At 50.9% G+C, this 11,504-nt stretch overlaps 1 long non-coding RNA gene across 2 annotated transcripts; it reads left to right on the top strand.

The window, feature by feature from the left end:
• Nucleotides 1-3,484: 3,484 nt before the first annotated feature.
• LOC130540465 (uncharacterized) lies at nucleotides 3,485-11,136 on the top strand. 2 transcript variants are annotated; one of them, XR_008955006.2, is made up of 4 exons: nucleotides 3,485-6,236; nucleotides 6,854-6,980; nucleotides 7,722-9,132; nucleotides 9,314-11,136. It is a non-coding gene; the product is annotated as an uncharacterized LOC130540465 (long non-coding RNA). The 2 variants fall into 2 exon arrangements; XR_010110131.1 differs by having other exon boundaries at nucleotides 3,485-6,980; nucleotides 9,562-11,136.
• The last annotated feature ends 368 nt before the right edge of the window (nucleotides 11,137-11,504 follow it).

The raw sequence follows: 11,504 nt of genomic DNA, 5'->3' as shown, positions 1-11,504 counted from the left end.
ATGCTTACCCAACGCCTGTACAATCATTGCACCTTGGAAGTAGTATACTTGCTTTATATATAATTCAGTGGCTCATGGGCAGAAGGACTGTAGACTTGTCTCAGATGAGACTCTGGGCTTTGGGCATTTCAGTAAATGCTGGAATGAGTTAAGACTTTGGGGGACTGTACAGAAGGCATCATTGTATTTTATAGTGTGATAGGGATATGAGGTTGGGGGGGACCCGAGTCAGAATAATATTTGACTTTTTGTCCCTACCAATACTCTCATGGAATTGTGATGGTGAATGTTAAAGGTGGGACCTGGTGGGAGGTGATTTAATCATGGAGAAGAGTGGGTGTTGGAGGTAGGAATGTGGGGAGAATGGGGGAGATTATTTTGTGGGTGGAGGTGAAAGATGAGGGTGGGCGTTGGATTCTTTGTAAATGGTTAAACACTGTCTCCTTAATGCTGTCTGCATGATAATGAGTTCTCTTGATGATTACAGAGCTGTGACATTGAATGAATACTGTCCTGCTGGGGTTTGGACTTGCATTTGTGTTATTTTTCTGGGGAATTTCTCCCCTTTGGATTGAGAAAACTTACCCAATGCCTATAGTACCTTGAAGGAAAAGAAATCCCTTTTAAACTCAGGGACTCATTGGCAGAAGGGATTGTAACCTTGTCTCTGATAAGACTTTGAAATTTTTACATTTGGAATGAGTTAAGACTTTTGGAAACTTTTGAAAAGGCATGATTGTGTTTTGCTCTGTGAGAAGGACATGAGGTTCTGGGGTATCAGGGTCAGAATAATATGGGTTGGCTGTGTGTCCCTATAAAACTCACGTGTCATCCTTAATGTTGGAGGTGTGCCAGGTGGGAGGTGAGTTAATCTTGGATGGGAGGGGTTTGGGGTGGAAGGAAAAGGAGGGGTAGTGTGGGGAGGAGTACGTTGTCAGTAGGGTGGTGGGAGGGTGGGAGTAACCTGCTGCAGAGGCAGAGGCTCATGGGAAACCTCTACTAGGACAGTGCACCTGTGGCTTTGCAGGGTGTAGCCCCCATGGCTGCTCTCATGGGCTGGGTTGGTGTCGAGTGCCTGTAGATTTTCCATACTGAGGGTGTGAGCTGTTGGTGGGCTTATGAACCTGGAGTCTGGAGGATGGTGGCCTCCTGTGTGGGGGCTCAAAGCCTATATTTTCCTTCTGCACTGCCATAGTGGAAGTTTCCTAAGAGGTTCTGCTTCTGCAGGAGGCTGCTGCCTGGAAACAGTGGGCGGTGGTGTGGGTGGAGAATCCTTCACCATTGGTTAGCCTTCTTGATGCTGATGTCCTGTTAGTGAGTTCTTATGTGATCTGGTTGTCTAACAGGATGTCACACCTCTTTCCTCTCTCTGTCTTGCTCCTACTCTTGCCATATGAAACATCTGATTGCCGCTTGGCCTTCTGATATGGTTAGGAGGGGCCTGATCAGTGTAGGCCTGCTCAGTGGACCTAGTCAGTTGGGACTTGGTCAGTGAGGCCTATTTAGTGGGGGGTGGTCAGCAGGTGTCTGCTTAGAGAGGGTCTCATTAGAGGGATCTAGTAGTGCAGGTCTTGGTGAGTGTGTTCCTAGTGGCAGACAAATGTTTGGTGTCTGGTCAATGCAAACCTGGGCTGTGGGACTTGGTCAGTGGAGACCTTGTCAGCTGGGGCTTAGTGGTGACCTTGTCAGATTGGGCTGGGTTACTGGTGACTATGTCAAGGGGTGCTATTCAGTGGAGGCCTGGTCACATGGGACCTAGTCAGCAGAGATGCTTGTCAGTGGGGCCCTGGTGAGGGCAGGCTGGTCAGTGGAACCTAATCAGTGGGGGCCTGGTCAGAAAGGACTTGATCAGTGGTGGCTTTTTTAGCACTGGTCTACGGGGTGACCTGGTCAGCGGGGATCTGAGCAGTGCATGCCTGTTCAGTGGGGCATACTCATTGGAGTCCCGGTCAGGGGCATCTGGTCACCTCAGGGGTGGTTAGTAGGGGCCTGGTCACTGGCAGCCTATTCCCTGGAGGCCTGGTCAGTGGGGCTTCATCTGTGGGACCAGGCAATGGGGTCATTATCGGTGGAACGTGATCAGTGAGGCCTTGTCAGTAAGGACCTGGTCAGTGAGGCCTTACCAGTGAGGCCTTGTCAGTAAGGTCCTTATCAGTGGAGTCCTGGTCATTGTGGGCCTGTCAGCGGGAATCTAGTTAGTGAGGCCTGGTGATGGGGGTCTAATCAGTGAAGGTGTGGTCAGGGAGGATCTGATATGCTGGATCTGGTCAGCAGGGACCTGTTCAGTGGGGGCTGCTGAGCACTGCAGGGAGATGTCAGGAGAAATGCATGTTGAGGGCCCTGTGGACAGCTGGGATGGCCCAGTGGTGTTCAATGGCCCAGTCAAAAGTGGACAAAGCAGGTGTTTGGATGGACCTGGGAGATCTTGCTCAGAGATTCTGACAGGACAAAGGTAAAGGAAGGGCCAGAGTGGTCGGAGAGATGGTCACAGTCTATGGGCTGCACAGGATGGAGGAGGCCAGGGAACAGGCAGGGTGGGCAGCTGGGTTTCAGGGAGAGGCATGTGCATGCTGGGAGGTCAGACTCTGTGAGGGCTGTGGGGGCATCAGGTGGACTGGGCTCCAGATACACCCTCAGTGCACTGGGCAGGTCTTGGCCCAGGGTCCCTGGACCCTGGCTGGGTGATGTGGTCATTTGCTGGGAGACTATTGTCAGGCACTGGCCACCCAACCTGGGTAGCACTGTCCATCTCAGGACTGCACTTCCTCAGATCCTGCAGAGGGCACAGCCTCCAGCCCAGGAGGGGCAGCCCCATGGTGCAGCCTGAGCTCTCCATGGGCCTGGAGCATCCCCTGCCAGCCCTGCACTCCCTTTTCTCCCAGGTCCCGCTTTTCCAGGGTCAGCCAGTGGGGAGGCCCCATCCTCCCTTCCCTATATGTCTCCTGGGCTGAAACTTGCAGTGCACTGGGACAGGGATAAGGCTTCCCTAAGGCCTATTTAGGGAGGGGACTGGCTTCCAGCCTGGCACACGTCCTCAGCTCTGCCATGGTTGCCTTAGACTGAGATGGATCAGTCAGTGCCCTGAAGGTAAAGATAGCAGACTGTCCCTGCTGTTGGGAGGCTGGTCTAGGGATGGAGGACTTAAGAGGTCTTCCCAGTCTGTCAGGCCTGGGCAGTGCTGTCCTGTCTGAGGACTCAGAAAATCCAGTCCAGGGATGGGACAGTGCTGCCCAGGGTGGGTGGCCAGGGTCTGACAGTAGTCCCCCAGGGAGTGACCACATCACCCAGCCGGGGTCCAGGAAGCCTGGCCTGAGACCTGCCCATTGCACTGAGGGTGCACCTGGAGCCCACTCCACCTGATGCCCCCACAGCCCTCACAGGGCCTGACCTCCCAGCGTGCACCTGCCTCTCCCTGCAACCCAGCTGTCCACGTTGCCTGTTCCCTCACTTCCTCCATCCTGTCCAGCAGGATGGGATGGGCAGGAGGACAGCCTGTGTGCACATTTCATGGCAAGTAGGAGTGACACACCATCCCTGGGAGGCGCCTTGGTTCCTCCCAAACCCGGCCCCAGAACTCTGTCCCTGGGGTGGTTTTACCAAACCCGAAACCCAGAACTGTGGTTGTGGCTCAGGGGTCAGCACCCACTAGTGCCTGGACACTACTGGGAGGCTGGGACCTGACCAAAGCCCGTGGTGTCTGTGGCCTGAGGACAGGGTGTCTTGGGGCCATAAGGACAGGCCACAAGTTGCCATTGGGTCATAGGGGCTCAGCCCCAGTGTTTGTCCTTCCCTGGCTCCTTCCCATCAGTGCCCTGGAGCCCAAGACCAAGCATCCAAGGTTCCCTCCAGGAATCCTGGTGGCTCAGCTTACTTTGTCATGTTTCATCTGAGAGCAAAAATGTCAGATCGGATGCACAGAAAAATGGCTCAACATGCTTAATGACTAGAAGAAATCTAGGAGCAGCAAGAAGGTAATGTGGAGAGGGGAGGACCTCCATGGGACCTCCATGACCGGTGTCTGCAGAGCCAGGGGTACAGGCACCCAGTGCTGTGGCCTGGCACCACCTCTCAGAGGGTGGGTAGCACACTGTCCTTACCTGGGGGACAGCAGGTCTGGTCACCAGCTTTTGTACCTGTCTCTGCAAGCATTGCATTGCTGGAAGAGAATCTCATGCCAGAGCTTGGACCATGCCTTGCTCAGGGGTTAGGGGTTGTCTCTTGGTGACCTAATGAAAAAATAGCTCCAGATCATAGTTCCCACAGAGCCCAAGGCTGGAAACCTCTAGAATCCTCCGGCCCCCGATCCTCCCCAGGGACCCCTGTGGCCTATCTCACCAGAGCATTCTTCCATCTGTAGATTTCTTGGCTGCTCCACAAGGGAGTCCCACTTCAGGTGTCGTGCTGGGCATGGTCACTCCTGCTGGATGTTTAGAAGGTGGAAACCAAGGACCTAGAGAAATACCAGTTACAGCCTTTCCACCCTCATCCAGAGCAGGACAAAGAGGCCAGACGGTGTCAGGAGCCCAGGTCTCCAGCTGGAGGGAACGTCAACCCTGCAGTGGGAGCAGGGGCCCATTGCACATCCTAGGCAGAGATGGTAACGTAGGCACCACAGGTAGGCAGGGATTGGTACCCCTCCCTGGCATCAGAAAGAAGCCAAACAAGGAGCTTTCTGCAGAATGAAACCTCCTTTCCTTTCAGAAGCACTGCTGAGAGTTTGGTGGTTGCCATTGGGGCAGTGAGCCTTTTGTTCTTTCTGAGGTTGGGCTGGGTTCTCCTCTTGGCCCTGCCCTACAGACCATAAAGGAAATCAGCAAGAAGTCCCCAGCAAACATCCACAGATGGCCCTGGACATCAGCCACATTCTGAGAAACATGTCACGTTCTGGGAGGGCTAAGGCATCAAGTAAGGCCTATGGGGCTGGAGGATCCCAGGGCAGGTGGGGCAATCCAGAGCCATGGGGGCTACCCATGGGAATTGGGAGGTCCCAAGGCAGATGCAGGGGTTCCACAGGAGAAGTCCCAGAGCCACCAAGCGCTCTCCTGTCCCAGGGAGCAGTCAACACCATGGACTGAACACTTACTGGGCTTCAAGCTCTGGGCCAGGCTGTGGCATGTGGGGCCATGAGGGAGCTCAGAGTGGGAGACAGAGAGACAAGTGTGCTCAGAGGGCACCCATTTCTGGGTGTAATGTGGTCCTGAGATTTTGGCTGAGAAGGGTTTCCAGGGTTTCATATGTGTTATGGAGCTGCTTCCTCTCCCCAGCCTCACCTTGCAGGAATCCCAGTGAATATATTGCCACCCTATTTGAGCTCAGTGCCCTCATAGTGTAATGGCACCAGCAGATCTGCCTGTGCATGGACTACCTGTACTACCCATTCCTGAGGGGTGATGCTTCTGCAGGGCCTGTGACCTGGTGCACAACTTTAGACACCATCATCCTGGAGCAGCACTGCACTCTCACTAGCCAGGGTGTTCATGACTTCCTCAAGGCCAAGGCCACGTTCAAGACTTGGGACTTCAGTGATGCACTTGTGCTGGGCAAGGTGGCTTCTCCGGTATCTTAATTTGGGAGGTAGAATGCAGCTTGAAATCAAATGTCTGATCAAAGAACTTGAACTTGATCTGGAGGGCTCTGGGGAGCCATGGAAGGTGCTGGATAAAGGAGGGACAGTCAGATATGTTTTAGAGATGACTGTAGAAGGCTGCCTGGAAGGAGTGAACAAGAGCCAGGAGACCCGGGAGGGAGCTTGTGGGGCAGGTCTGGAGATGGCAAGGGAGGGATCCCGCTTGGATGAAAAGTCTTCAGGGACTGTCTCAGGTTACACTCAGGTGCCCTCAGAGCTAATGTGTTCAGAGGTCTTGTCTCCAGGATGAAAATGGGAAGGAGTTGTCAGATGAGGACATATAAATGGAGGCTGGCATCTTCATAAGTACCAGCGGTGGTCCCGGTGTGGGTCTCTCCATCCAGGGACATGGTGGATGGACACTACATCACTCCATTCTGCCCTTCCTTTCCCTCCTCCCATTCTCCCGAGGGCCTCAGTGCATGGGCGCTGTCCAACCTCTGGTGCTGAAGCAGCCAAGAGACCCAAGCCTGCGTGGCTGTCTCTTAGGATATGACAGCACAGCCACTGGCCTCTACTGAATCCTATGCAACCTCAGAAGACACCCAGGAGTGATGCCATCACGTGGTGCAAGAGTTCTGAGGGACCGCAATCCTGAAGACATTGAATGGTGGGTGCAGGGCCTCATGGCCTGTTCCCCAGCTCCTCTCATTGGCTCTGCTCCAGGTGGTGAAGGGGGATAACATTTCTGTCAATTCTGCCATGATTGCCTAGCAGGAAAAGGAGCAGAGCCCAGAATCAGGGCCTGGTATGCAGCCTGCCTAACAAGGGAGAATTTATAGGCTCTGTGGACAGAAAGATCTGGGAGTCCATATCTATCACCCACTAGCTTGCTGAGACATTAGTAAAGTCAGTTTTCTGAACTACATTTCTGTCATCTGTAAATTGAGAGGAATTTCTTCTACCCCATGAGGCTTCTTGGATAATTAGTGACAGTGTGTGTAGAGCAGGTGCCACCCAACCGGCATTTGGTGTCCAGACCACTCCTCTTCCCCCTTGATTTTCTGCCTAAATTTGCATTTTGTTCTTAAGATTTTCACTCCCCTTAATTCTGCTCTTCCCTCTGATTTCTGCCTTACTGTATATCCCACGGAGTCACCAGGATCAAAGTGGGTAACAGTCATGTATGCATGTATGTGTGTGTACATATACACATTATTGGGGTTGGAGTGTGGTGTGTGGGTAAGTGTATGAGTTGGAATCACTGACTGAAACTCTCCACACCAGGCTGTTCCTGCTCATTGCTGGAGGCACTGTCAGGGGTCCTGTCCTCAACCCCGGGTCTGACCCTTGCAGATCAGGCAGGACATTCTGGAGGAATCATGGCCTTGGAAGGATCCCTGAGGAGTGACTGGTGGGTATTGGTGGATAAATACCCCAGCTCCCTTGCTTTGGGTGGGATGACTCTGAGGCACATGTTCTGTGCTGTCTCTGCAGATGTACCTGGCAGGGCTGAGTCGTGGCTGCCACAGGGGAAACTTTCTTGATGAAGGTCCCTTTAACTGCTGCATTCCTTTCCTGTCTCAGTTCCCCACTCCTCTACTGGTGTTTCCTGGGATTCGCACCCTAAGGAAGAACTGGCAGTCGAATTACTATCCTAGAGTTATCTCCAAATAGAATTTTTGTATTTGAATATTTGCCTCAGGATCTACTTCCAGGAAATTTATACTAAGGCACACATTTTTCTGTCAGCTCCTTCAATCTCCATAGGCCTGCCATTGTGCTGTTTTTATCAAAAGGGAATTTGAGGATCAGAGAGGGGAAGTCACTTGCCCAAAGTCACCCAGCTGAACAGTGGTGGAGTTCAACTTTGACCATGGGAAGTCTGGCTCCAAGGTGGATGCTTGTTCCTATCCCATGAGACTCCTCCCTTACCAGGGTCAAATGAATGAATGGAGGATGTTAAAAGTAGAGTCTCTGATGCCTCTGCCAGAGAAACCCCAGGCTCATGGCTGGCACCTGTGTTCTCACTCTTACCTCATTAAGAGTATAATGAAAAACATGCTTAGTGCTGACCGTGTGCCTGGGGGTGTTGTAGGCACTCTGCTTACTTTAATTCATTTAATTTTTACAATAACCTTGTTTTTACTTCTAGTTGTTAGATTAAAAAACAGTGGCAAAGAGCAATACAGAGAGTTTCCAAAATTCACACCGCTGGTCCAGGTTTGAAGCAAGCAGTCTGTACCTGCAGTCCTTGTCTGTAACCATGGCACCCTGGCTTCTCACACGTCTCATCGTGGAGTTCCCCCATGTGTCAGGCATGGCACTGAGCACCTTCTTTTAAGAATATAATTTGTAATTATGTAGATTATTAATTCTACTTCAAAATGCCACACAGCCTTCATGTGATAAAATGAAACAATTGGTGAGTCTAAGCATTGAGAAAAAACGTTCTTTTTTCCACTCCCGACTCCATTCCAACAGTTGGGACAGTGTTTTCTCTGTGCCTGTAGAAACTTCAGCTTCTGTGCTGAGGAGCCTATTCCCTTTGGGGAATGTGGCAGTCAGGTACTGGCAGGGACCTCGAAGTGGCTGAAGGGTCATTAAGAAAAAGCTGTTTACAAAGGTGTGGGCAGGGCCAAGGGGAACCAGGGGGGATGGTGCAGGGCCCTGGGGTTAGCGTCATCTGGGAGCTGTCACCACCCTCCAGGCTGGTGGGGCCATGGAGAAGCTGTTCCAGTAACTTGGAGAATCTGCAGCTGAAAGAGGAGGCCAGAGGAGACATCACTCACTGTGCCCTTTGACTGCATCTGGATGCCCCCACTGACCACACTACCATCCCCTTATTAGACTGGAGAGGCTGCAGGGAGGGGTTCTAAGCCTCCTATAGTGGCTCACCTCCAACAGTGAGTCAGCACCAGCCCCCCTAGCCCCACAGCACAGGGTCCACTTAGCCCCTGTATCCTGCATGGTCCCCTTTCCTGCTGGGAAGCAGATATCCAAATGAGCAGCAGAATCCTGTCTCTCCCTTCAGGCCCCTCTGCTCCTTATGAGTGGTGTTTTCCCTTGGTTTTGGATGAGAAACACCCTTTCCCCTTCCACAGGGATTGTTTCTGTGGACCCCACCCTGAGTTTTTCCCTGGTTAGGCAATGGGCAGGTGGGGGTGGTGGGACCAACTCTTTAGAACCAGCAATGACAAACAGATCCCACTTGGGGGAAGTTGATGTTAAGTGTAATGGGTCCTCTGGAATTTTCTGAAGCTTTCCTGTTTTTTCTTCTCCCTCTAACCAGCTCAACTGATCTCCTGGGATCTCTACTAAGATGTTGGCTGCCCGGCCAGCTGGTCTGGCCCTGGATGTGCCTTCAGGGTCTGGTTATGCTTCATGACCTGCATTGTGGTCAGTGGTAAGCAGCACCTGCTTCTAGCTTTACTGTTGGGTCAGATCTTATCCCCACTCCAGCTCTGCAGTGCAGCTGCTTCTTGATTCATCCATGGACCCTGCAGGAAATTGCCCCATGTTTCTGTTTGTGCATCACTGAGGAAGGAAGCATGAAGGACGCACAGGTAAGGCCATTCCATTGCCCTTCTGGTGCTGGGTTTACCTTCCCAATCCTAGGGTTTCTTCAGGGGCTGGTCGTTCTCCATAGCCCCCTCCACATTTCTCAGGTTTCTGCTCAAAAGTCACCTTTTGGAGGGGTCTCCACCTGTCACTGTGTTTGTAAGAGCTCCTTTGGTTTCTTTCTAGCTCATCTCACTCTGGTAATGTCTTTGATTACCACCACCATCTGACCTGGTCTTATGACCTGTTAGCTTCCTTCATCAGATGTGAGCACCAGGATGGCAGGGGCCTCATCTGTCCTGTTCCTCCTGTGGCCTGGGTCCTAGCACCCTGTCTGGTACAGTGTAGATGCTCAAGGGAAGTTTACTTTGTAGAACTGTTTACCTGGGAGATGTTACTGTTAGTCTAACCTGTACCATTTTGTAAACCTCCAGCCATTTTGCAGACTCTGATCACAGTGAAACGTTCCATGGGAACTTGGGCCCTGAGAAACATCCTTCCTAACCATGTGACTGCAGAAACATCCTTATCGCATCCTCTCAGGCAAAGGCCCAACAGCCTGACTGCAGGGACATCCTTGCCATATCCTGCTGGGCAGCAAGCTCTAACACCCAGATCCCTCCCTCCCAGTCCCATGATTACCCCAGCCTGTGAGCGGCAGTTGGTGCTGGCACTAAGCTGGTTTCCTTCTCCCTAGGGTTTTGCTGGCAATAAAGATGTTGCTGTTGAAGCCACCAACTGTCTCTTTCTGTCTTTCTTTAACCCTCGCCTTGCCTTCCAAACCTAACAATAACTCTACCTCTCCATTTTACCAATGAGGATATGGGACTCAAGGAGAGCAAGAGACTTACCCAGTGAGTCACAGAGCCTGAACTTGAACTCAGTTCAGCTGAATCCAGAACTTGTTTCTCCCTGAGAGTCCAGGGAAGGAAAGGTGGAACTGCAGCCAGTAGGTGCCCACATGCTTGTCCTAGAAGACCCCAGGCGGGCTCCTGGGAATTGCATCTTCATGCACACAAAAGAAGAACTGCTCACTGTCACATCAGCTAAGGGTCCCCATTGTCCCAAATTGTTACTTCTTTTCAAAGTTTTGTTTTAATAATTACATTTCTCCCAGCTCAGTGTTGAATACAAAGCACAGAGGCATGTAGAAAGTCATGTGTGGGTTTTTCTCAAATTTTTTCCCAGTGACTATATCAATGAGTGTACAAAAGAACACAAATATGCTCACACTTTTTATACAGAAATGAGGCCCTCCCTCCCACATTTCTCTGCCACTATTCTTCCTTTTTTTTTTTTTCATGTGAGGACCACTCTTTCAATACTAGTCCATGTGATTGGGGAGAGGCTGGCCACCCTGGGCAATCAGCAGGGTAATTAATTCAGGGATGGGCATGTGATCCAAGCTGGGCTGATGGAAGTCATCCCTGTACTTTTGATGAAACTGCTGGGAATGAGATGCTTTCTTTTTATTGGCATAGCTATTTGCAAGGAAGTAAATGATATGAAATTTATGGGGCCATTTTTGCTGTTCTCTCAAAATAGCTTGCATGAAAAGCAGAGTTGACACAGGAAATGAAGGGACAGAATGAGTCTTGGTTGATATTAGTTGACCCCTGATCTCACTGAGCCAGAAGCCCATCTACTTAAGGATATTTTCATAGTAATTAGAGTCAAGTAATTCAATGTTCTCCTGGATCGAGTAGGTTTCAGTCACTCGCAGTTAAGAGAGTCCTGCGTAATAGCAATTTCTCTTATGGTTAGGTCCCACCTGCCAGAGCTTTAGAGCTGTAGAAGGTATAAAGTAAACCCAGGCAGTGCTGAGCTAGCCAGGCTCCTGGATAAGTGTGCAAAGGAACCCTGGAATCACTACCACTTTGGTCTGACAGGTAGCCTTGCCTGCTGCTTACCATACAGCCATAGAGGTACTGCTTCCCTGAGCCCTTAGGCATTATACCACTTTTTAAAAATGATTTTTATCTAAGAAAATGTTTTGTAGAGATGGTGTCTTGCTATGTTGCCCAGGCTTGTCTTGAACTCCTGGCCTAAAGTGCTGAGATTACAGGCATGAGCCACTGTGCTTAGCCAGCACTATACTTCTATTAGTTGTCAATGTTTTCTTTGTTCTGTAGTTTCTAGTGTGTGCTTGAGCATGTGTATGTGTGTGTGAGTGTGTATGAGTTTTTAGTTTGATCTTGCAGGGTTATTTCAAGCATCAAGTGGGATCCTTTAGGCACAGCACTTAGCCCAGTGACTGGCACATATGGTAAGCTCTCTCTGTTCTCCTCTTTTCTCCTTCTGATTCAGAGAATGACTTAAGGATCTGTGATGTGTGCCAATTTTCAATGCCCTGGATAAATAATGGGGAGATGAAGTA

This window comes from Pan paniscus, chromosome 17 (assembly GCF_029289425.2).
Source record: "Pan paniscus chromosome 17, NHGRI_mPanPan1-v2.0_pri, whole genome shotgun sequence".
NCBI classification, from domain to species: domain Eukaryota; kingdom Metazoa; phylum Chordata; class Mammalia; order Primates; family Hominidae; genus Pan; species Pan paniscus.
The sequence above is the reverse complement of the archived record's forward strand: the minus strand, read 5'-3'. Positions and strand labels throughout refer to the sequence as shown.